The sequence below is a fragment of the Tachypleus tridentatus genome, chromosome 4, assembly GCF_004210375.1.
Source record: "Tachypleus tridentatus isolate NWPU-2018 chromosome 4, ASM421037v1, whole genome shotgun sequence".
Classification (NCBI taxonomy): Eukaryota; Metazoa; Arthropoda; class Merostomata; order Xiphosura; family Limulidae; genus Tachypleus; species Tachypleus tridentatus.
This window is the reverse complement of record NC_134828.1, coordinates 70700718-70726589: the sequence shown is the minus strand read 5'-3', so window position 1 is coordinate 70726589 and position 25872 is coordinate 70700718. Positions and strand designations below refer to the sequence as shown.

Genomic DNA, 25872 nt, shown 5'->3' with positions numbered 1-25872 from the left:
AATATAGATCACATGTTCTATGCTATTCAACACAAACCTTTCAAATGTGACACAACACAACCTTTCAAACAAAAGTTTTTGTGCAAATGTACGTGAAAGTCCACTTGAAATATCAGTCCGAATGTTTTATGTACGACTGATGTAGAGTAGTGAAACTATAGAGTAAAATAACTTGTAGATACATGTATATAAGTATTTGTTAGGCCAAGCAAACTGGATTACCAATTTCTATTTCAAGTTTCCAAAGGATTCTTATGATGGATGATTTTTTTCATTAGAATGTAGAGGGCGGTATACATTTCGACACACAGTTACACAACCCCTTTCAAACATGTGGTCAGCTTCCGGTCAGTTACCTCTTTCTTTGTGAACCTGACGATGACCGAAGAAGGTCGAAACGTTGTTCGCTCTTCTATGTAAAATATTTTCTCAACCCAAACGAGCCGTTTTTTACATATAAATTTCTCAACAAGTGGGTTTCTCGACATCACTGAACGTGTAGATTATTGATGGTCCCTGATGAAGATGTAGCAGCAAAATATTGAGCCAATAAATATTTCATGTTTCTTTGTTTTGTAGTCAAGCGCAAAGCTACACAAACGGCTGTCTGTGCTCTTCCAACCACGGTTATCAAAACCAACTTCCTAGCAGAGTAACGCTTCAGACATACCGCTGTACCTCTGTGGTATCTATTTTATGTACAATTACAACAAGCATTTAACACTGTATGGAGAACAAATAAAAAAACTACCAACCTTATTTTCAGTGTGTTTTAAACTAATTATTGTAGATAATGTTAAACACAAACGTGTTGCAGCGATGGACATATTGACTGACGAAAAAGGAGTTGATTTGATAAATACTATACTAATACGGATGTATATATATATAAGATTTGTTAAACAAAACTTTCCCTTTGTGAAACCATGCTGGGTTTTTGGTACTTTATCAAACTGCTTTAAATGACTATGCAATACATCTTTAATCACACTCCTCAAAAAATTTTCCATGGTTAGTGGGCACCAAAACATTTTTTTCTTTATTATGGATCCCTATAATCAAATTAAAAATATATAATAAAAGTGAAAAAGCAGACCATTGGTAAACAACCATGTTTTTGAAGATTCTGAACAACAATCTTCAACTTTTTCAACACCTGTACTTCATTTTCTAATATCTATTTTCTTTATCAGACAAATCTTTTAGGCAAATGTCTCCCTTTTTTATACTAAAGGGACTAGAGAGACTTGCTGGCTCTCCTAAGTTAGTCAAAAAGCTTTGTGGTGACATATTGGTGGAAACATCCACTTCCAAACGCAGTGAACTCCTCTTGCAATCAAAGGCTATTGAGGATAGATCTATTGAGGTTACTCCCCCATGCTACTTTGAATTCATCATGATGAATTATTGTTAAGAGGGATTTGAAGAACATCCTCGAGTCAGAGATCCTCTCTGGTTCCTCTACCCAAGGAATTTCTGCAGTGAGGTGTATCTCAACTCGTAAAGATGGAATTATGATGCTGACCAATGTCCTAATTTTGACGTTTACATCACCATGTCCACCTGCCACCATCAAGTTAGGTTATCTTAATTGAAAGGTATGGCCATATATTCTGAACCCTCTTCCTAGAGTGTATGCTCTCATATCATAACCTTTCTCTCTTTAGTACTGGTTCTTGTACATATTTTCATGCACCTAGACATTCTCAAACTACGTGAAAAGTCTTCTGACCACCATGATTGAGAAAGTTGATGAATCAACATCAACACCCATCTCTGTCCCTACCATTCATTCCAGTAGACCTCCAGATCTCCTTCCTTTGGTTCCAGGTATGGGAATTTCTTTGAGTCCATCTTCTTCTCTGATCCCCGAGATACAGAATGGTCATTTGTTCATGCCTTCAGTCACTGGTCTTTTCTTCCATCAACAGAGACCTGCCCAATTGACTCAGGGCAGGATCCATGGAGACTCTCTACACAATTTGCCTACACTTTAGTAAAAATGGCCACTTTGATACAGTGAAACTGGCAAGGTTTATGTTCTAATCTCGATGACATAAAAGCATTGATTGATTCTTACCATCCTGTGTGTCTTTCCCTACAGGAAACATTTCTGAAGCCTACTAATACAGTCACCTTTCAGCAGCTTTCTTCGTATAGAAATGACAGGTAGTGTGATAGACCAGTGCATGGAGTGGTGGCACTGCTGGTCAAAAAGCATATGTCCAACCTGTCCTTACCACTCGACAAACCCTTGGATGTCGTGGCCGTCTGTGTTTCCTTGGATTGTACCATCACTGTTTGTTCTTTCCATCTCTCACCCGGAAGGACCTATGACCAATTAGACCTTGATGTTTTCCTTGAACAGTTGCTGTCTCAGTTTTTAATCCTGAGGGACTTTAATGGACATAATTCTTTCTGGGGAGGTGCTAATACTGATGGGAAGGGTCACTTCGTAGAGTGTATGCTCTTCATATCATAACCTTTCTCTCTTTAGTACTGGTTCTTGTACTTATTTTCATGCACCTAGTCAGTCTTTTATTGCTATTGATATCTCAGTCTGCTCCCCTTCACCGTTCTCCCATTTTTCATGGAGGGTTGACAGTAACCCACGGAGCAGTGATAATTTTCCTATTATTTTGAGAGAGACTGGCTGTAGTCGTTGCCACCCAACCCATGTGCCTTGATGGAAACTGGATCAAGCCAACTGGTCCTCTTTTACTGCTCTCGTGGAACGTGTTCTTGTTGTCATCTGTAAGCTATCGATAGACAACTGCATGGCAGTAGTGGCTGACAGTATTTTCTAGCGGCTACTTAATGTATTCCTAAAAAACTTGACATGTTTTACACAGTATCCTTGTCCGTGGTGTAATTCTGCCTGCCAAATGGCACGAAAGGCTTAAAAATAGGCCTGGGATGCCTTTTATAGGTAACTCACACTTTTGATCCTAATTGCTTTTTAGCCTGTACACATGCTCTCCAGGTAAGATGTCAAAGCTAGAAGGAATCTTTGAATTAAACTCACAAACAGCATTTCTTCTACCACCAGTTCCAAAGTTATATGGAGCAAGATTTGGAAGGTGAGTGGACAGCATAATTTTGTACCTCTCTTGATCTCACTTTCTGATGGCCAGGAACTTGCTGATGCCCAGAGCATTGCTGATACTCTAGGCAAAAGCTTTTGTCAGGTATCTAGTACTTCTGTTTCATCTTCCACCTTCTAAGTCATCAAGACTCAGGCAGAGCGGTCGCCTTTTTCCTTTTGAACTGATAATCTCTATGACTGTTATTGCCCTTTTACACTGGTGAAACTCATGGTGACTCTTCATTGGTCTGTCAGTACAATAGTTGGACATGATGATATGCACTGTGAGATGCTGCCCCATTTCTCTCCTGCTTCGTTTGCTATTCTTCTGGTTGTTTTGAGCTGATCTGACAAGATAATGTTTTTTCCTGATGCATGGTGCCAGGATTTTGTCCCACCTTTCTCTATGTCTGAGAAGGATTCCAAGATTTCTTCAAATTACCCTCCAATTGCTTTGATGAGCTGTCTCTGTAAGACCTTAGAGAGCATGGTTGATGCTCATTTTGTCTGGTTCCTCAGATCAAATAATCTCCTCTTGCCCATCCAGTGTGGGTTTTGATGACAGTGCTCCACCACAGACCACCTAATTTCACTTTAAATGTTGATCAGAGAAACATTTTTGAATTTACAACATCTTCTGTCAGTATTCTTTGACCTTGAAAAGGTTTAAGATACTATGCGGAGGTATGGAATTTTGTGAGACTTCCACTCTTATGGGTTGCATGGTCATTTTCCCATTCTTATTAAAAAAAATTTAATGGGAGGGATTCCAAGTTTGTGTGGGTTTGATACTTTCTCTTTCTTTCTTACAGGAGCTAGAAGCCCTTCAGGGTTGTGTCTTGCGTGCCACACTTTTCATTATAAAGATTAAACCCATTACTGGACAACTCCCTCTTACTAGTGTAAAGAGGCTCTCTGTTGACAACTTCCACATCTCATGTCAGTCATCGAACATAAAATTTATTGAGCAGCAGCTACAGACTGCTCTCAATCATTTACTGAAGTGGACCACAGTTTGTGTTCACTGCCAAACTGTATGCCATTTCTCTTGCCCTGGATCACATAGAAGCGAAGCAGTACTTGAATTGTACTATTTATACCAACTCACTTAGTTCTCTACTGGCCTTGGAATTGCGTTGTGTTAGTTCTTACCCTGTTATTGCCGATATTCGAAATCAAGTGGCCTATTTCTCTTTAACATCTACTTTTATTTAGTTCTTCTGGATACCAGGCTACGTTGGTATTTGCAGAAAAGAGCTCGTTGAGACCACAGCTAAGTCTGTCTGCTCTGGTGCTGTCATTGCTGTGCCTGTTCCACACATGGAGTATGGTTCTGTATTCAAGACTTGGCTCCATGCCAGTTGGCAGTTGACTTAGAGTGAGCAACATGAAAACAAGCCTTTCCAAATAAAACCCTCTATTGAAGTAATTTTCCTGACATAATTATGCTCTCACTTTGAAACAAACAAATCGTAAAACATGGTACCTGTGTCATCACAAAAGGCCAGAGCTATTATGATACCAGATCAGGAAGCAGTTGTTACTGTAACAACTGGAATTTTGAGAGTTTATTAGGCAAAGTTTAGATATTATGACTTTGAATATAATGTATTTTTTAATTTGGCTCCCCATAAAGTGTCCTGTTTTGTTTTTTATGATAGCTTACATGATAGCATAGATGTTAGTAATTATCTTTTTTTGCCTATTAAGTGATTTTTATATTTTGCAATATTTGAAAGCCCAGCATGTGCAGGTGATTAGCGAACTTGTAATCTGAGGGTTGTGGGTTTGAATCTCCATTACATCAAACATTTTCACCATTTCAGCCATGGGGGTGTTATAAAGTAACAGTCACATCCACTATTTGTTGGTTAAAGAGTAGCCCAGTTACACTGCTAAGTTACGGAAAGATAGGTCAGATAGCCCTCTTATAACTTTTCATAAAGTTAAAATAAACAGTGTTTGAATACATATTTTAGGCGGTATGATGATTTCAATAGGCAAGTAGCCAGACTTCAACTAATTTTTTTTAACTTTAAGATATTTTATTTTTATTTTTGTTACACTGATTTATATTTCTTTTGATAGGTAATATGTTGATGAATATAAACATTGCTAATTATATAAAGCTTGTTTAGAAGATCATAATGTGTAAGAGATTAAAAGAACCAGTTAATTTATGGAATGTTAACTGTGTATTTAGCATGTGAGTTAGTAGTGCATTTTGGTACTGTAGATGATACGCCACAGCAAGTTGCAACTGGAAGTTCTTCGGCTTTATAAAGAATTTATGAAATCCGTTGAGGATAAACCAGGAGCAGTGTCACAAGTACACTATCAGTTGAAGAAGAATGCGGCCTTACCTAAAACTGATGTTTTGCTTATAGATCATTTGTTGAGAAAAGGATGTAGGCAGTTAACTTTAGTGAAAGGGCAGTTTGTTACAAGATTAGGAATGTTTCAAAGAGACAAATGACACTGTTGAGTTGAAAAAAATGAAAAATAATAGAATTGTTTCTTTCTGTGAAGACTTTATTCTGACAAAGCAATTATAGCAGTATTTTATCAAATTTCACCAATACATCTGTGCAGACTGTTAACAAAACTGCTATACATTAAACGTTTGCAGTGGAAATATGGAACTGTAAAGTTTTATTGTACAACACTATATCTATGTAACATTTACACAGAAATAGCTAACTGCCCATTGTATGTACATTAATCATCATTAATGTATCTTCTGGAAGGTAAATCTGAATAAATGTTTGTGATTGGAATTTTGACTTTTGTATTTATATGTTACTTTCAAATCTTGATAAACCCTTATATGATGAACCATGTGAAGAAACTGGTTCTCAAATAATCCTACATGGTCAAATGTCTGGCTCTGCAATTTATTAATTATGATGGCAAAGCCAATGAATTTTGTGGTGAAGGGGAAATGCAAAAAAAAAGTACAACTTTTTGTGAAATGTTTGACTAAATTTTAAAAAAATATCTAAAGTGACAAACATCAATAGCAATGAATTGTACTACCGTGTATTTGGCTGAAAAGATAGTTAAGGTTTTGACCCATACAATCACTTGTGTTCATTGTGTTATTTGTTATCTCTGATTCAATTTATAATTGTATTTGTATTGTTACTGTTATAAGTTATTATGTTGTATGTTACGTATTATTGTTTCAAATAGATGGAAATTTGAAGTTAGAAGTAAATGTAATGTTAATAAGTATTAAATTATATTATTTGTCAAAAAGACTGATACGCACAATTTTATTTCTTTACACAAATATATTTTAATATACAAGCAACAATACGGTTTATAATAATGGTTATTACTGATAATTATTACCAATGATGGTTTATATACAAGTTTTACATACATAAAAACAATACTGATTCTTATATTCAGTCTAGAACTTAATGTTATATCAACTATCCAGGTCCATAAGGTGAAAATTACTTATTTGCTGATACACAGGTATACTTCACTTGACGGAAGTGCAATCTAACTCTATTGTTGTTTGCCCTTGCATCCTTACAAGCTGATTTTTTTTCTGGTGAAAATATTTAAGTCCTTGTAGATGTAATAATGTCTGAGGTGATTCACTGAAATTGAACAGTTTGTAATGTTTGAAATCTATAAATGACTCTGGCGAAATTATGTAGTTTTTCAATTAATAAGTGTTAGGAACAATTAAAGCTTCCTAGGCCTATAACACACTGACTGTAGCTGACTAGTAGTAATCTTAATAATAAACTAAACTAAACTAAACTAACGTGGCAGGGGTTCAGTTTAGAGAGAGAGTAATCAGAAGAGTCGCTCTCTCGCAACTGGGTCGTGTTCAGGAACTTTATAGTTCCTCTCGTCCCCCGTGGATTGTTATAGGAATAAGTGGTGGTTTTTTTTACTATTATTTGGTAATAAATTAATTATCGTTATTATTCCTGACTTTTGGGTGATGAATGTCCCACTAAATGGTCTTTAGGTGGAGGCAAAGGTAGCAGTGGAAAGAAGGAAAGGTCGGGACCTGTCTCAGAAAGAAAAAGTTGGTAGATGTGAACATGAATGTAATTCATTCAAGTTCAGATCAAATCAAACGGCCCGATTCTGGGTCTGGCAAAAGGTTGCCTGTGGCTGGGATCTAGAATCCAATGCCTGAAGATTTTGATGTGGGGAAACGGGAGTACCCCGAGAAAATCCACTTTCACAGGACAGGCGCCGAAAGTTTTGCCTGTCGTGTGCCCTGTACCTGAAAAAAAAGGATTCATGTTAATAACATAGTTTTATGTATTTAGACTCTTTGTTGAGTGGATTGTGATTCTTGAAATATGTTGTATGGTGATATGTATTTTGTTGGTGCACTTGATAATTTGTGTAGTGATGCCGTTAGTTTGTTTCTGTTTTCTGCTTTTCGATAATATTTTGTAGAAAGTTCTGTTATTCTATCTCTTATAGTTGGTAAATTACTAATTTGGTGTAGATAATTTGTTGGTGTGAAAGATGGTAAACTGAATGCGGATTTTAATATTTTGTTTTGTTGCACTTGGATTTTCTGGAGTGTGTTGTTTGACATGTTGTATGTTACTTGACATCCGTACTCTATTAGTGGACGGATGTAAGCCTTGTATATTTGGATAATGGTGTTCGGTGCGCATTTTGATTGTTTACCAGTTATAGTCATTAGATATGAAATCCGTTTTCTAATTGATGAGTGTATATTGTTTATGTGTTTTTTCCATGTTAGTTTTGTGTCGAAAGTGACGCCAAGGAATGTGATGTTTTTGCTCATGTTAATGGTTGTGTTTCCAAGTGATAGATTTATTTTTTCTAGATTTTTTCTTTGCTTCTTTAGTTTTCTATAGAAGGTGATTGCTTGTGTTTTGTCGGATTTAACACGACCCTCCACTTGTTGCTCCATGTTGAGACGTTGTTTAGTGATTCTTGTACGCGAGACATGGCCATTACTGGGTTTCTGGAGGTGCTCCAGATTGCGATGTCATCTGCGTATTGTGAATTGTGTGTGTATGTTAGATTTGGAAAAGGTATGTCACTGACGAAAATTATGTAAAGAAGTGGAGAGAGGACTGATCCTTGGGGCACTCCTGCCGTTATATTAAATAATTTGGATATGGTTTTATTGACTTTTACTTGTGCTGTTCTATTGGTTAAAATTTGAAATCCATTTGACTATCGTAGGATTTATTTGTAGGTGGTTTAGTTTGTATATGATGGCATTGTGCCAAACGCTGTCGAATGCTTTTTTGACATCTAGGAATACCCCGATGGTTACTTGATTGTTGTTGTAAGCTTTGTATATTGATTCGGTGAGTCGTGTGAGGTGATCTGTTGTTTGTCTATTTTTTCTGGAGGCATTTTGAGATTCTGGAAGGATGTTGTTTGATTCGCAAAAATGGAGGAGACGGTTGAAGATAATTCTCTCCATCAGTTTGCCAAGGCAGCTTAACAGACTGATGGGGCGGAAATTATCTGGATTTGTTCTGTTGGTTTGTTTCTTGGGGATCGTTGTTATGATGGCTTTTTTCCACGTGTCAGGGTAATATCCTGTCGCTAATGAAATGTTCATGATGTTTGTGAGATGTTGTAGTAAGAGAGTGGAACTATTTTTGAGAATAATATTTGGTATTTGGTCATGTCCGGGGAAGTGTTCTTCAAGTTCTTGATATTAATCTTTAGTTCGGTTATGGTTATTTTCTATTGATTGAACATGAGTATGCTTCTAGTGTCTCGCCAGGAAATTCTGGTGAGAATGAAGCTTGGTTTGCATTTATGTACTTGTTGACATGATGTTGGTGTTGTGTGTCAAAATCTACTGAGTTTAAATCGCTAAAGGAGGATTTGTAATAGTCAGCTAATAAGTCAGCTTTCTCTACGTCCGTCCTTGCGATTTTATTGTTGTGTGTAATATGTTGTAACATGTGATTTGTGTTTTGTCTGACGCAATACTCTTGAATTTTTTCCAAAATTCTTTTGGATTTTTCTTGGTTTTTTCTACGTTTTGCAGAAGTATTGCCAATTGTTTTCTCTGACTTATTTAATTTCTTGTTTAATTTTTGTATTTGTTCTATTGATTTCTGTTTTAATGTGTGGATCACGTGTGATGTAGTGTATTCGTCTTAATTGTCTGCGTTTGATTATTAGTGCGTGAATTTCTGGTGTTAGAGTCCATTGATTAAGTGATTGCTTTCTTTTGTTTTAGAATTGTGTTTTTATGGCTTTATGTATGGCTTCTGTAACTTGATTACATAGTTGTCTAGTTCTGTTTTGTTGTTAGCATGTTTAATTGGGTGGGGTAGATATGAATCTAGTGAAGCGTTTAAAGTGAGCCAGTCTGTTTTGGTGTAAGTGTATGCTGAGGGAGACACGTACGCCACGGCAGAGTGGCGCGGGTGAATCATACAGGAAATGGAGAAGTGGTCACTAGTGATGTCATCATGTACTTTAAAGTTAGAGATTCTGTTTACCATGTCCTTGGGTACGATGATGAAATCGAGTAAATTGTATGAACCGTTGGCGGCTGAAAAGTGTGTAGGTGTATGACCATTAATTAGGTGTATTTTATTACTAGAAATAAAATTTTTTGTGCACAATCCTCTGCGTGTGTTTCTGTTTTCCCTTAGTTCTGTATTCGGAGAATTAAAATCTCCAATAATAATTGGTTTGGGTTTGCGATTTACACATTTTTGAAGGAAGTTAATGTCGATATTTTTGGTTGGTGAGCAATATATGGCTAGAATCGGAATAGTTAGCCGGTTGTTAATGTGTATATTACAAAAAAAATGGTTTGATTTATGTTAGATCTAAAGGAATCTTCTATTGAGATTAAATGCGATATTTCTGTACTGAAGTAGGCTATTATAGCTCTGTTGTTTTTTGAGTGAGGTATGCTGTGCGTGATGAATCCGGGGATTGTGGTGTTTTGTTTCTCTGTGCAAAGTGTTTCTGATACGATGATCATGTTGGCATTTATATGTTTGTTTAGGTTGTATATTTCTATCCTTTTGTCTTTGAGATTTCCTTGGCAGTTGATGTGTAAAATTTTAATGTGTTGTATCATTGTGTTGTTTTATTTCCCTTGCATGAATTTTGAGTGAAAGATGGTGTGGTTTGAGGTGGGGAAGGTGAAAGTAATAACTTGCAAGGCTACACACAGCCTTGAGTGACTCGTGCCTAGATTCGAATGTGGGGAGATCACTCAATTCTATTAGCATTGCTAATAAATTTGTGGTGAATTCTGTGGGGTTGAATGCTTGTGTTGTTTTCGAGCATGTGACGTCTGCGTAAGTACGTGTTGGTTGAGAGTTTTTGATTTGTGTGTCTGTTGGAGTTTGTAGTAATGGTTGTTTGGTGATGAGGGTGTCGTGGGTTTGATTGTAATTGTTCGTGGTTTTGAAAATAAATTTGTTTCATATCTGAGTATATTTGGGGCAGCCTTTGTAACTGGTTGCGTGATGGCCCTGACAGTTTGCGCATCTCACTTGGTTACGCTCATTAGGACACTGAGCAACCTCGTGAGGTCTCACTCATCTGTCCTTGGCCATGCAATTAGTTTTCGTGTGTCCGAACCTTTGACATTTGTAGCATTGAATAATGGGCTTTTGGTGTGTTTTTTCCAGTTCGGTCGTGTGTCTCTTGAAAAATAGGAAGCAACCGTTTTTTAATAATTTATCTTAATCGTCTTTATTGTTGACGGTTACCTTGATCAGTGGCGTTTTTTGTTTCGTTCTAAAAGAGATGATTCGGTCTGATTTTACAATGTCGTAGCCTTGTGTTTTTAATTCCTCTGTGATTTCATTATCTTCGATGTCGAAATCGACACCTCTGATAATGACAGTTAACTTTGGCGTGTTGTTTTTTGGTGTACTGATGGTGGCTTGAACCCCAAAAGCATCCTTGGGCCAAAATATGTGCAAAATCTTGTGGTTCTGTGCATTTTAACATAATTCTTCCGTTGGAAAGACGTTTAATGTCTTTAAACAGGATGCCCGGGTAATAAGCCCTCAGTTGTCTTACTATCTGAGGGATGCGTGTTGTGTTGTTTATTTTTTCAATGAACATAGTTGGGATTCTGTAATGAGGAGAATCGTGTGATTGCATGACTGTGGTTGTGTTCTTAGAGTTAGTGGCGTTAGCGGTGTTATTAGTATCATGGTTAGTTGCGTTATTTTTGCTAGAACTAGCGGCATTGTTATCATTAGAATTAGTGGCTTTGACATTACTTACATTAGTTGTGTTATTGACACTTGAATTTTTAGTATTGTTAGTACCAGGATTAGTAATGTTATTAGGGTTAAGGTTAGTAGTATTGTCCGAAACTATATTTACCTTATCCTTCTTCTTCAGTCTCCTTTTGTTCATGGTAGCTTTTGCTTCTTGTTGTTCTTATCTTGTTATATCTTCTGCTCCTGAGTAGTCACCCTCTGCCAAACTGCTCAGGGATTCTGAGGTTGGTCCTTCGATCACCTCATTTAGCATTTCTATTATTTCCTCGTTTGTTAAAGCTTTTCCATTAGATCGTGTTGCGATCTTTCTCCTCTTCATCCTATTTGTTTTACTAGTCCTGATAAGGACTAAGGGTAAACCTTTTAAAGTAAAACTTGAAAATTATGCACTTAAGCAAAATATTCCTTGTCTTTACAGTACGTCTTTCGCAGCTGAACCCTAAGAAACAGGAAGATTTACTCAACTACTTCAACTAATTTTGATACCACCACGTATAGAAAGAGCTAATTGAAACAATACATTAAATGAATGGGATAGGTAAAATTCTCGAAAATGTGGAACTTAAGTGGAATGCAGATCATCCAATAAAATGCATGGCAAGGCGCCATTGTTTTCTTTGTTTTATTAATGTTTTTCGTGTAATTTGATTTAGATACTTACCGCTAACCATTACTTCTTTTATATTTTCTAATTCATTCATACCCTTTGTTGTAATTTTTTAACAAGATGGTATCTTGCAATGTTTTCTCTGCATATGCTAATTATTTAACTAGTATTTTATTTAATTTATTTTTGTTTATACCCCTTATTTGAGGTAGGATGAATAAAGAAAGAGAAAAAAAGAGAGTTGGTTTTTGTCACCAGTTAGACAGGGCGTGGGTTTGCAATGCCAACTTGTGTTAACCGTAAACCTAAACCAATCATCATTGGGGATTTCAATTCTCCACCCACAGAACTATGGGGAACTAGAAACACACGCAGAGGGTTGTGTATAAAAAATTTTCTTTCTATTAAGAAAAGGCAAACATATAAACGCCAACATAATCATCATTTCAGAAACACTTTGCACAGAGAAACAAAACACCCCAATCCCCGGATTCATCTCACACAACATACCTCACTCAGAAAACAACAGAGGTATAATAACTTACTTTAGTACAAAAATATCGCATCTAATCTCGATAGAAGATTCATTTAAATCTGACATTAATGAGACCATTTTTTGTAATATACACTTTAACAACCGGCTAACTATTCCGATTCTAGCCATATATTGCTCACCAACCAAAAATATTGACATTAACTTCCTTCAAAAATGTGTTAATCGTAAACCCAAACCAATTATTATTGGAGACTTTAATTCACCGCACACAGAATTAAGGGGTAACAGAGACACACGCAGAGGATCCTGCATAAAAAATTTTATTTCTAGCAATAAAATGCACTTAATTAATGACAATACACCTACACACTTTTCAGCCGCCAACGGCTCATATGATGTACTCGATTTCATCATCGCACCCAAGGACATGGTTAATAGAATATCTAACTTTAAAGTGCATGATGAAATCACCAGTGACCACTTCTCCATTTCATGTATGATTCACCCGCGCCACCCGGCTGTGGCGTACGTGACTCCTTCCGCATACACCTACACTGAAACAGACTGGCTCACTTTCAATGCTTCTCTGGACTCATACCTACCCCACCCAATCGAACATGTAAACAACAAAACAGAACTAGACAAATATGTTGATCAAATTACAGAAGCCATACATAAAGCCACAAAAACACAATTCCTAAATCAAAAGGAGAAAGCAATCACTTATTCAATGGACTCTAACACCAGAAATTCACGCACTAATAATCAAACGCAGACAATTACGACGAATACACTACATCACACGTGATCCATCTATTAAAACACAAATCAATAGAACAAATACAAAAATTAAACAATAAATTAAAAAAGTCAGAGAAACAATTGGCATAACTTCTGCAAAACTTAGAAAAATTAAGAACAATCCAAAAGAATTCTGGAAAAAATTCAACAGTATTGCTTCAGACAAAACACAAATCAACCTGTTACAACACATCACACACAACAATAAAATCGCAAGGACGGACGAAGAGAAAGCTGACTTATTAGCTGATTATTACAAATCCGCTTTTAGCGATTTAAACTCAGTCGATTTCGACACACAACACCAACACCATGTCAACAACTTCATAAATGCAAACCAAGCTTCATTCTCACCAGGATTACCTGGCGAGACATTAGAGACATACTCAAATTCAATCAATAGAAAATAACCATAACCGAACTAAAGATTAATATCAAAAACTTGAAGAACACTTCCCCGGACATGACCAAATACCAAATATTATTCTCAAAAAAAGTTCCACTCTCCTACTTCAACACCTCACAAACATCATGAATATTTCATTAGCGACAGGATATTACCCGACACATGGAAAATAGCCATCATAACAACGATCCCAAAGAAACAAACTAACAGAACAAATCCAGATAATTTACGCCCCATCAGTCTGTTAAGCTGCCTTGGCAAACTGATGGAGAGAATTATCTCCAACCGTCTCCTCCATTTTTGCGAATCAAACAACATCCTTCCAGAATCTCAAAATGCCTCCAGAAAAAAATAGACAAACAACAGATCACCTCACACGACTCACCGAATCAATATACAAAGCTTACAACAACAATCAAGTAACCATCGGGGTATTCCTAGATGTCAAAAAAAGCATTCGACAGCGTTTGGCACAATGCCATCATATGCAAACTAAACCACCTACAAATAAATCCTACGATAGTCAAATGGATTTCAAATTTCCTGACCAATAGAACAGCACAAGTAAAAGTCAATAAAACCATATCCAAATTATTTAATATAACGGCAGGAGTGCCCCAAGGATCAGTCCTCTCCACTACTTTACATAATTTTCGTCAGTGACATACCTTTTCCAAATCTAACATACACACATAATTCACAATACGCAGATGACATCGCAATCTGGAGCACCTCCAGAAACCCAGTAATGGCCATGTCTCGCGTTCAAGAATAACTAAACAACGTCTCAACATGGAGCAACAAGTGAAGGGTCGTGTTAAATCCGACAAAAACACAAGCAATCACCTTCTATAGAAAACTAAAGAAACAAAGAAAAAATCTAGAAAAAATAAATCTATCACTTGGAAACACAACCATCAACATGAGCAAAAAACATCACATTCCTTGGCGTCACTTTCGACACAAAACTAACATGGAAAAAACACATAAACAATATACACTCATCAATAAGAAAAGGATTTCATATCTAAAGACTATAACTGGTAAACAATCAAAATGCGCACTGAACACCATTATACAAATATACAAGACTTACATCCGTCCACTAATAGAGTATGGATGTCAAGTCACATACAACATGTCAAACAACACACTCCAAAAAATCCAAGTGCAACAAAACAAAATATTAAAAGATCTGCATTCAGTTTACCATCTTTTACACCAACAAATTATCTACACCAAATTAGTAATTTACCAACTATAAGAGATAGAATAACAGAACTTTCTCTGAAATATTATCGAAAAGCAGAAAACAGAAACAAACTAACTCATCACTACACAAATTATCAAGTGCACCAACAAAATACATATCACCATACAACATATTTCAAGAATCACAATCCACTCAACAAAGTCTAAATACATAAAAACTATGAAAACATTATGAATTTTCTTTTTCAGGTACAGGGCACAGGACAGGCAAAACTTTCGGCGCCTGTCGAGTGAAAGTGGGTTTTCTCGGGGCACTCCTGTTTCCCCACATCAAAATCTTCAGGCATTGGATTTCTAGATCCCAGCCCAGGCAACCTTTTTGCCAGACCCAGAATCGGGCCGTTTGATTTGATCTGAACTTGAATGAATTACATTCATGTTCACATCTACCCAACTTTTTCTTTTCGAGACAGGTCCCGACCTTTCCTTCTTTCCACTTCTACCTTGCCTCCACCCAAAAGACCATTTAGTGAGACATTCCCCACCCAAAAAGTCAAGAATAATAACGATAATTAATTTATTAAAATAATAATAAAAAAAACCCACCACTTAATCCTAATAACAATCCACGAAAGGGGACGAAGAGGAACTACAAAGTTCCTGAACACCCCAGTTGGAGAGAGAACTCTTCGGATTTCTCTCTCTCTAAACTGAACCCCTGCCACTTTAGTTTAGTTTAGTTTGGTTTAAGAAAAGGCACCTGATAAACGACCGCACACCTACACACTTTTCAGCCGCCAACGGCTCATATGACGTACTTGATTACATCATAGCCTCCAAGGACACAGTAAATAGAATCTCTAACTTCAGAGTGCATGACGAAATCACGAGCGACCACTTCTCCATTTCCTGTATGATTCACCTGCGCCACCCTGCCGTGGCGTACGTGACTTCCTCAGCATACACTTACACCAAAACAGATTAGCTCACTTTCAACGCTTCACTAGATTCATATCTACCCCACTCAATTAAACATGCTAACAACAAAACAGAACTAGACAACTATGTAAATCAAGTTACAGAAGCCATACATAAAGCCATAAAAAACACAATCTCTAAAACAAGGAGAAAGCATTCACATAATCAATGGACTTTAACACCGGAAATTCATGCACTTATAATCAAACGCAGGCAATTAAGACGAATGCACTTTATAACACGTGATCCATCTATCAAAACACAGATTAACATAACAAATGCAAAAATTAAACAATAAATTAAAGTAGGAAAAGACACTAATTGGCAAAACTTTTGTAAAAACTTAGAAAAATTAAAAAACAATCCAAAAAAATTTTGCAAAAAATTCAACAGTATTTCTTTAGACAAAAACACAAACAACCTGCTACAACATATCACACACAACAATATAATCGCAAGGACGGACGTAGAGAAAGCCTACCTATTAGACGACTACTTCGCATCCTCCTTTTGCAACCTAAATTCAGTCGACTTTGACACACAACACCAACATCATGTCAACAACTTCATAAATAGAAATTAAGCTTCATTCTCACCACAATTACCTGGCGAGACATTAGAGACATACCCAAGCTCAATCAACAGGAAAATTACCATCACTAAACTAAAAATTAATATTAAAAACATGAAAAACACTTCCCCCGGACACGACCAAATACCAAACATTATTCTGAAAAAAAGCTATACTCTCATATTTCAACACCTCAAAAACATCATGAATATTTCACTAACAACAAGATATTACCCGACACTTGGAAAATAGCCATCATAACCACGATTCCAAAGAAACAAACCAACTGGAAAAATTCAGATAATTTCCGTCTCATCAATCTGTTAAGCTGCCTTGACAAACTGATGGAGAGGGTTATCTCCAACCGTCTTCTTCACTTTTGTGAAAGAAATAATATCCTTCCAGAATCCAAGAATGCCTCCAGAAAAAACAGGCAAACATCAGATCACCTCACACGACTCAACGAATCAGTCTACAAAACTTTTAACAACAACAAAGTAACCGTTGGTGTATTCCTAGACATCAAAAAAGCATTTGACAGCGTATGACACAATGCCATCAAATGCAAACTAACTGATCTAAATATAAACCCCACTATAGTTAAATGGATATCAAACTTCCTGAGAGATAGAACAGCACAAGTAAAAGTCAATAAAACTATATCTAAATCATTGAACATAACTGCAGGAGTGCTCCAAGGAACAGTCCTTTCTCCACTACTATATATTATTTTCGTCAGCGACATACCTTTCCCCAATTTAACATACACGCATAATTCACAATACGCAGACGACATCTCTTTCTGGAGCACCTCCAGAAACCCAGTAATGGCCATGTCTCGCGTTCAAGAATCACTGAAAAACGTCTCGACCTGGAGTAACAAGTGAAGAGTACTTTTAAATCCAACCAAAACACAAGCAATCACCTTCTACAGGAAACTGAAAAAACAAAGAAAAAATCTAGAAAAAGTAAAATTATCACTCGGAAATACGCCCATTAACATGAGCAAAAACATCACATTCCTTGGCATCACTTTTGACACAAACTAGCATGGAAAAAACACGTTAACAACATACACTCATCAATTAGAAAACGCATTTCACACTTAATGACTCTAACCAGCAAACACTGAAAATGCTCACCAAAAACCATTATCCAAATATACAAGGCTTACATCCGTTCACTAATGGAGTATGGATATCAAGTCACATATAATATGTCAAATAACACACTCCAGAAAATCCAAGCTCAACAAAACAAAATACTGTACTAAGATCTGCATTCAGTCTACCATCATACACTCCAGTAAATTATATACATCAAATCAGCAACTTACCAACACTAAAAAATAGACTAATAGAAATAGCACACAAATACAATTTAAAAGCAGAACACAGAAACAAACTAACTCTATAAATTAACTAGTGCACCAACCAAATTTATTTCACCATACAACATATTTCGGGAGTCACAAACAACACAACAAAGTACTTAAAGGGCAAAACTCACGAAAACATTATGTATTTTCTTTTTAGGTCTCGGGCACAGGATAGGTAAAACTTTCGGCGCCTGTCCTGTGAAAGTGGGTTTTTCTCGGGGCACTCCCGTTTCCCCCCACAGCAAAATCTCAGACATTGGATCTTCAGATCCCAGCCTAGGCAACTTTATTGCCATGCCCTGAATTGGGTCGTTTATGTTGAAATTTACTATGACATCTAACTTTCGGGACGGGATCTGGCTGTTTTCCCCTGTGCTACCTTTACCTCGTTCATGAATAATATTAATTATGACCAACTTCACTCCTTCACCCAAAATAGAGTTAAAAAAAACCCAGTTAAATTCAATAAACTTCCACGAAAAAATATGAAGAGGAAGCACAATTCTTCTGATTTCTCTCTCTCTAAATTAAACCTCCATCACGTTAATTTGAGTTTGAGAAGAACTCTTTTTTCAAATGTGGAAGAAACAAAACACACGGTAACGTGGCCGAGCGGTCTAAGGCGCTGGTTTTAGGCACCAGGCCGAAAGGTCGTGGGTTCGAATCCCACCGCTGCCATTCTTTCTTTATTATGCCACTTATTAGATGAACAAGAAATGTGGGTAATATATTTCGAAGGAGGATATTTTTGGTGGGCTTATTACAACAAGCGAAGAGCGTTTCTCTCCAATTAAACCCAAAACAATTACTACATACATTATGGTTTAGGTAAATGTCAGGTAATCGCAGAAAGTTGCCACACATATAATTCACAACTAATCTTTGCGTCATCACAGTTTGACAAAATATTCGTTATTTACAACACACTACGTTTTGTTCAATTATTATTAATTAACGTGTCATTATTTATACACTGAGTATTGAGCAATGATGTTTCATTGGAAACAGGAAAACGCGGATTGAAAAGCCGCTAGAACTGACAATGGCAAACGCCCAGATACGGAGGGAGAAAGGTACATCAAAGTAAGGAGTTGAAAGGTAAACATTGACTGTAAGAGAATTAATAAGGTGAAAAAATGCTAAATAATTAGGTAAAAAACAGGATTAACAGAAATGCAAATGGCATGAAATCCAGAAAAAAAATCTGCTTGATGGTAAGATAAGACGAGAAAACAAATAAAGCTTGCATAAGGCGAGGCTAGCAAGATCCAAGGTCCAAAAAAGAGAGACAAAAGGATGAAACAATGTCATGTGAAGGGGAATATAGTGAAATGTGTCTAAAACAACTGAAATAAGCCAAGCAGCTTCTGTATTAGAGGCATGGAAAACAATCCATGATATAAGGTGGAGGAAAATTGCCAAAATTAGGGTCATCTGAAAAATGAATTAGCCTAAAATAGCAGTAGTTCGTAAGGGTAAAGGTTGAATTCAAATTATCAGCTGTGAGTGTGTTATACAAAGAACAGTCGATTGCATTGTTTTATTAAAAGCAGTAGTTTAGATGGCGCTTGCTGAATTTACTTTCTCTGGTCAGCATTTCTAAAATAACAACGCGTAAACGTCGGTGTCTTATATAAAATAACCCCTACTCCGTATGTAACATTGATAGAAAAGGATTGAATCTCTAAAGAAAGTGAGCATATAAAGTTTTTTGGTATTTTCTATTTTACTTTTAAAACTTGTATCTCTTGGAAAATATGCTCGTCTACTAAAAGAAACCCTTCTTCGGGCACAGGATAGGTAAAACTTTCGGCGCCTGTCCTGTGAAAGTGGGTTTTTCTCGGGGCACTCCCGTTTCCCCCCACAGCAAAATCTCAGACATTGGATCTTCAGATCCCAGCCTAGGCAACTTTATTGCCATGCCCTGAATTGGGTCGTTTATGTTCAAATTTACTATGACATCTAACTTTCGGGACGGGATCTGGCTGTTTTCCCCTGTGCTACCTTTACCTCGTTCATGAATAATATTAATTATGACCAACTTCACTCCTTCACCCAAAATAGAGTTAAAAAAAAAAAACCAGCTAAATTCAATAAACTTCCACGAAAAAAGGATGAAGAGGAAGCACAATTCTTCTGATTTCTCTCTCTCTAAACTAAACCCCTGTCACGTTAGTTTGAGTTTGAGAAGAACTCTTTTTTGAAATGTGGAGAGAACAAAACACACGGTAGCGTAGCCGAGCGGTCTAAGGCGCTGGTTTTAGGCACCAGTCCGAAAGGGCGTGGGTTCGAATCCCACCGCTGCCATTCTTTCTTTATTATTCCACTTATTAGATGAACAAGAAATGTGGGTAATATATTTGAAAGGAGGATATTTTTATTGGGCCTATTAGAACAAGCGAAGAGCGTTTCTCGCCAATTAAACACCAAAAATTACTACATACATGATGGTTTAGGTAAATCTCAGTCAAACGCAGAAAGTTGCGACACATAAAATTCACAACTAATCTTTGCGTCAACACAGTTTGAAAAAATATTCGTTATTTACAACACCCTACGTTTTGTTCAATTATTATTAATTAACGTGTCATTATTTATACACTGAGTTGAGCAATGAGCAGTGGTTTAGATGGCGCTTGCTGAATTTACTTTCTCTGGTCAGCATTTCTAAAGTAGGAACGCCTAAACGTCGGTGTCTTGTATAAAATAACCCCTACTCGTAAGTAACATTGATAGAAAAGAATTGAATCTTTAAGAGAAAGTGAGCATATAAAGATTTTTGGTATTTTCTATTTTACTTTTGAAACTTGTATCTATTGGAAAATATGCTCGTCTACAAAAAGAAACCCTTCTTTGAGGATTTGTGGGTTCAACTTGTGGTCTGAAAAATAAGTGAAATACGAAAAAATTAAAATTCTTTTCAAATTGAACCTCTGCATGAATAATTTCAAGAAATAGGAACGTTCATCTTTATATAATGCCAGAGGTGACGTATTTTAAATAAACACCCACTTCTATTCATACCATACACTAAGAACGTAAATACTCCTGATAGTATTTATTTTGTGAAGTATGCATTGCGGTTAACGCCAGTGATTTTGAAGCTTTATCACAAAGAATCAGCAAACAAACTGTTTGTGGCATTAAAGTAACTAAAGTCACTTTATTAAGAAATGGATTACGATAATGAATTTTCAATCACGTCAAACGGTTTATCGCTAGAAATTAAAAGAGGCTGTTCGAATATTAGAATTCGCGATATGCGACACTGGATCTTGAGCACTGTGGACGTCTCAAACGAATTTATGAAAAGTTACGTGTTGAACATTGTTCTTTTAAGTACATACTATCAGAGGATTTTTCTTTAAAAACTTAATGAAACTGATAATGGAAATATGATATAAACAAATTACCAACATCTCGTGCTCACACTCTCTATAATATTGCAAATCTGCAGTATTTGCATCATGTGGGTTGCAATTAATTTTTCAAATTAATTCCAGACCCAAATAAGTATTCATCATCCTCAACTTTTTAACGGAACTAGCATGATAAAATCTATTAATATATTCTTTTTTACCGTCATTGTTGTAGTAAATACATTTCTCTCCGTAAATTTTTAGTTGAGACACTATAGATAACCTTGAGATAAGAAAAAGAATGAGGTTTCTCTTGGTAAACACTGGATAATGTTTTTGGTGCCTTGCTTATCCACCATTGCACATACTTTATAGAATGTTTGCATATGAAATAACTTTTAGAATTCAGTATGAGGCTCTATTTGCCTGCTTCTTATTCTTCTACTCGTGAAGACTCTTTCTGAGAGTAATTTTTGTGAATGTTTGATTTTTGCGGATAGTTAAAGATATTTGCAATGCCAAATTGTTCTCTTGAACATTTTGTGATGTGGTTTTACTAAAAGAGAAACGTACATATTAAGATATATGAATGTGAACACCTCATTTGTTGTTAATTGATGTTGTTGTTTTTAAATCGCTTTCTCTCATATGTAATTTATAATATTGCCTTCTTTAAAGAAGAGTAACCTTCAGACTACGGCTTTAAAGATTTTGTGTTAGAGGAAAACCTAAACCATTGTTTAGCGTAGCCGAGCGCGGTCATACAATTGTACTAAAAGTGTCATCTTGCCATCAGTGTTGTGTCAGAAAGGGAAGGAACCGTAATTACAGAGAAATGATTTCTCATATAAAACTGTTGCTTGGAGACAATGGAACGTACCGAAGTTTTCTTTTTAATACCATAACCAAATACCATTGTGAGACCCAGTATCAATAATATACATTAAGGACATTTCAGAGTGTCCGTCAGTTGATACAAACCACATGAAGCAAGTTGTTTGCTTCTTTGGAATCCATTCGTGGTCTCTTATCTACAGAGGTTTGCAGGACTTATGCTATATTTTAGTTGTTTTATATTTAAATATATTATTCTTAATTCGTTACTTAACTTTCGTACTTTAACTGATAGATATAATATTACTGATTTTTGAAACTCTGTATATATATAAATTTGCTTTAGATATTTATTGCGTTCGTATTTGTGTTCCCTTTTATTTAATTTCCTTCTGAGAATATTCCATAACAGATTAATGCGTATGTTTTGTTAAACATGCTTAACATGTATTATTGTAGAAGAATTACTTTAAACATTCTTGTAAACAAGATTTCTTTTGTAAAGAACCCCCCTATTCTCATTCCCTTAGTGGGGGATCCGAAGGCTTATAATGCTAATGTGGTCTTAGGCATCGCTCACAGTATATTTTCTCACAAGCACAAAAAACTTGATGAATTTTGAAATTCTTCTTTTGTTACACACTACTTTTGAAATTAATTTTTCTTGTAGTGTTGTTTTATGAGTTCAATACTTATTTTGAAAGATTTATATGTTATAGACCAGCATTCTTTCTCTCTGTACTCGGGTTTTTCAATTCGACGTGTTCCTTGTTACTTCTTGTTTTTCACTTTAACATTTTTCATCCGAGTCATTTTTAGCTTTTCTTCTATTCAGTATGTTTCTTTCTTCTTCCAACTTCCCTATCTCTGCGTTGTTGTTTCTGTAACAGTGTTGTTTTCTATTTCCATCATCACGGTAATCAATCATCTGAAACGTATATCTTTGATTTTCTCTTTCTTTTGGGTTGGAAACGAAACAGCAAACATGCAATTGTAATCACAGAACGTGTAGATGGCAAGAAAGCGAGTTTTTCTGACCGTTTACATAAGGAATATCTTCTCGAACTATACATGAACATTATTTATTCAATACAACTATTGCTTATCTTGTTACACATTATTATACAGTTGTTGTGGTTTTTATTATAAACTTCTATTTACTCTGCTTCAATATAAAGTTTATAGGCATATTTTTAGTATACGTAGCCCTTAGTTTATCGTTACGCTTTGCAACAAACAAACAAAGCGTCTCTTGGTTTTCAGAAGTTGATGTTAGTTTACGCTATGGTAATCAGATGCTATTTGAGTAGACGAAAATTTATTGTTTCAGATTTCAATAACATTTAGGCAAGTGATTATTCTTAACCTTATTCAGGAGGCTGAATGGAATGCTCATTGAAATGAAAGTACCGAAGAAGATACTTTTAAGGGTGAGAAAAATGTGTTCGATTTTTTTCTTACTTTAATAATGTCCCGAATCTGTGAAATGAGGATGGAAATTTATTATACGATTCAGACAAAGAACGAACAGATATGTGAACAGTCGTAGTTTGTTATATAATTATTCAACAGGATAAGTATTCTTAGGGCAAAACACGTTTGGTAGAAAATACATACACAAACAACTAAAACAAGAATAAAACAAGTATTTTTTTGTTTACATTTCAGTGAAGTTTAAGTACAAGTTTCAGTTGAAAATTCCGCGAAATTAGTTAGATAAGTAGGATGTAACGATTTTGGAAAAACTAATCAATGTTACGTATGCGAAATATGAATCAGGGTAATGCTTGATTCAGTGGGACATTTTTTCTTTGTATTTAATGATAACCATATTCGACACATGAATGGACAATGGATTTTTGCAGCGTCCGAACCAACTTATGGTTTGTATTCATAAAATAACTTAATGTCGTGTATAACAGTTAGAGAAGTACACAGAATAATCTGTGAGAAGTCTCGATACTGGAGAAACTACTTTCGATTCACTCCCATCTTCTCTTTGTTATTTTCGTATTCGGTATTCAGTCGTGATTTATGAGAACTTTTATATTCCTATAGTTACAAACCCAGATGAAACACGGAACGTAGTGGTATCGTCATATATACTATTTTTATCATGTCTTCCCAGTTAAGACATATCTGATATTCAGAAATTAAGAACTCACATGGGAGTCCAAATATTGGGTAATGTAAGATATTTAAGAAAATGTAAGAATTTTTGTTCTGAATTTCGCGCAAAGATAAACGAGGGCTATCTGCGCTTACCGTCCCTAATTTAGCTGTACAAAAAATAGGGAAAACAGCTAGCTAATTGCTAACTCTTGGGCTACTCTTTCACTAACGAATAGTAGGAATAATCATAACATATAACGCCTTCATGTGTGGTGTGACAGGGATTCGAACCTGCACTAATCATATTACATGTTGAGCGCTCTATCCACCTGGCCACGCTTGGCTCCTCACCTGTAAGAAAACAATGCTGAATATTTTTGAAAGCCATTTAAATTATTTTCTAAAAAATAGTCAACCTTAAACTACACTTTTTTCTGCTTGTTGATTTAAAATATTGTCTAAGCACAAAGATGCAGAATGGGTTTTTGTGCTCTTCTCAGCACATGTATCCAGAGCTGGTTTCTAGGGTTGTAAATTCGAAAATATACCGGTGTGCCATTAAAGGATGGGGCGTTTTAAAGTAATAAACTATCAAATTCAAATACATGGTCATAAATCAAGAAAAAGAAAATATATTTTTCTACATTATCGGTAAGTATATCTATAAATTACGTAATGTTGAGTGTAGTGTCTGAAAATATACGTGCTGCAATCCAAAGTATTAAATTTTCATTTTCAACAGGTATAATTTAATTTAAGACCAACAGGGGGTCATATTCTAAATTAGTATTTTTCAGTTGAGAGTTTTGTGAGTTAAGAAATTTGATTTAAAGTTACTTGTTTAATAATTGTATCAAATGAGAGAAGTGGACTCTAACAGAATTAAAGAAAACTATAATGTATAATTCAAATCGACTTGTGTTATGAGCATCTTTTTTTCAGGAAATACAAAATTCGAGAAATGTGGACCAATCAGTGATTACCATTTATTTACGCAGTAGGCCCGGCATGGTCAGGTGGGTTAAAAAGTGCGTCTCATAATCTGAATATCGCGGGTTCGAATCCCCGTCCCATCAAACATGCTCGCCTTTTCAGCCGTGGGGACGTTATTATATTACGATCAGACCAATAATTTGTTGGTAAAAGACTAGCCCAAGAGTTAGCGGTTGGTGGTGATAACTACTTGCCTGGCCCGGCATGGCCTAGCGTGTTTAGGCGTGCGACTCGTAATCTTAGGGTCGCGGGTTCGCTTCCCCGTCGCACCAAACATGCTCGCCTATTTAGCCGTGGGGGCGTTATAATGTTGCGATCATTCTCACTATTTGTTGGTAAAAGAGTAGCCCAAGAGTTGGCGGTGGGTGATGATGGCTAGCTGCCTTCCCTCTCGTCTTACACTACAACATTAGTGACGACTAGCACAGATAGCTTTCTAGTAGCTTTGTGCGAAATTCAAAAACAAACAAAAAACTTTACTGTTCCGATTTTTGGTCCGATATGGCCAGGTAGTTAAAGCACTCGACTCGTAATCCCAGAGTCGCGGGTTCGAATTCCCGTCACATCAAACATGCTCGCCCTTTTAGCTGTGGGGGCGTTATAATATGACGGTAAATCCCACTATTCGTTGGTAAAAGAGTAGCCCAAGAGTTGGCGGTGGGTGGTGATGACTAGCTGCATTCCCTCTGGTCTTACACTGCTAAATTAGGGACGGCTAGCACAGATAGCCCTCGAGTAGCTTTGTGCGAAATTAAAAAAGAAACAAAAAGCAAACAAATACAAAAATGGTTAGT

The 25872-nt window shown here is 36.1% G+C and overlaps 2 non-coding genes across 2 annotated transcripts; both read left to right on the top strand.

The window, feature by feature from the left end:
• Nucleotides 1-18378: 18378 nt before the first annotated feature.
• TRNAL-UAG (transfer RNA leucine (anticodon UAG)) lies at nt 18379-18458 on the top strand. Its single transcript has one exon. It is a non-coding gene; the product is annotated as a tRNA-Leu (tRNA).
• A 1549-nt stretch (nt 18459-20007) lies between these two features.
• Nucleotides 20008-20087, top strand: TRNAL-UAG (transfer RNA leucine (anticodon UAG)). The gene has a single exon. It is a non-coding gene; the product is annotated as a tRNA-Leu (tRNA).
• Nucleotides 20088-25872: the final 5785 nt, after the last annotated feature.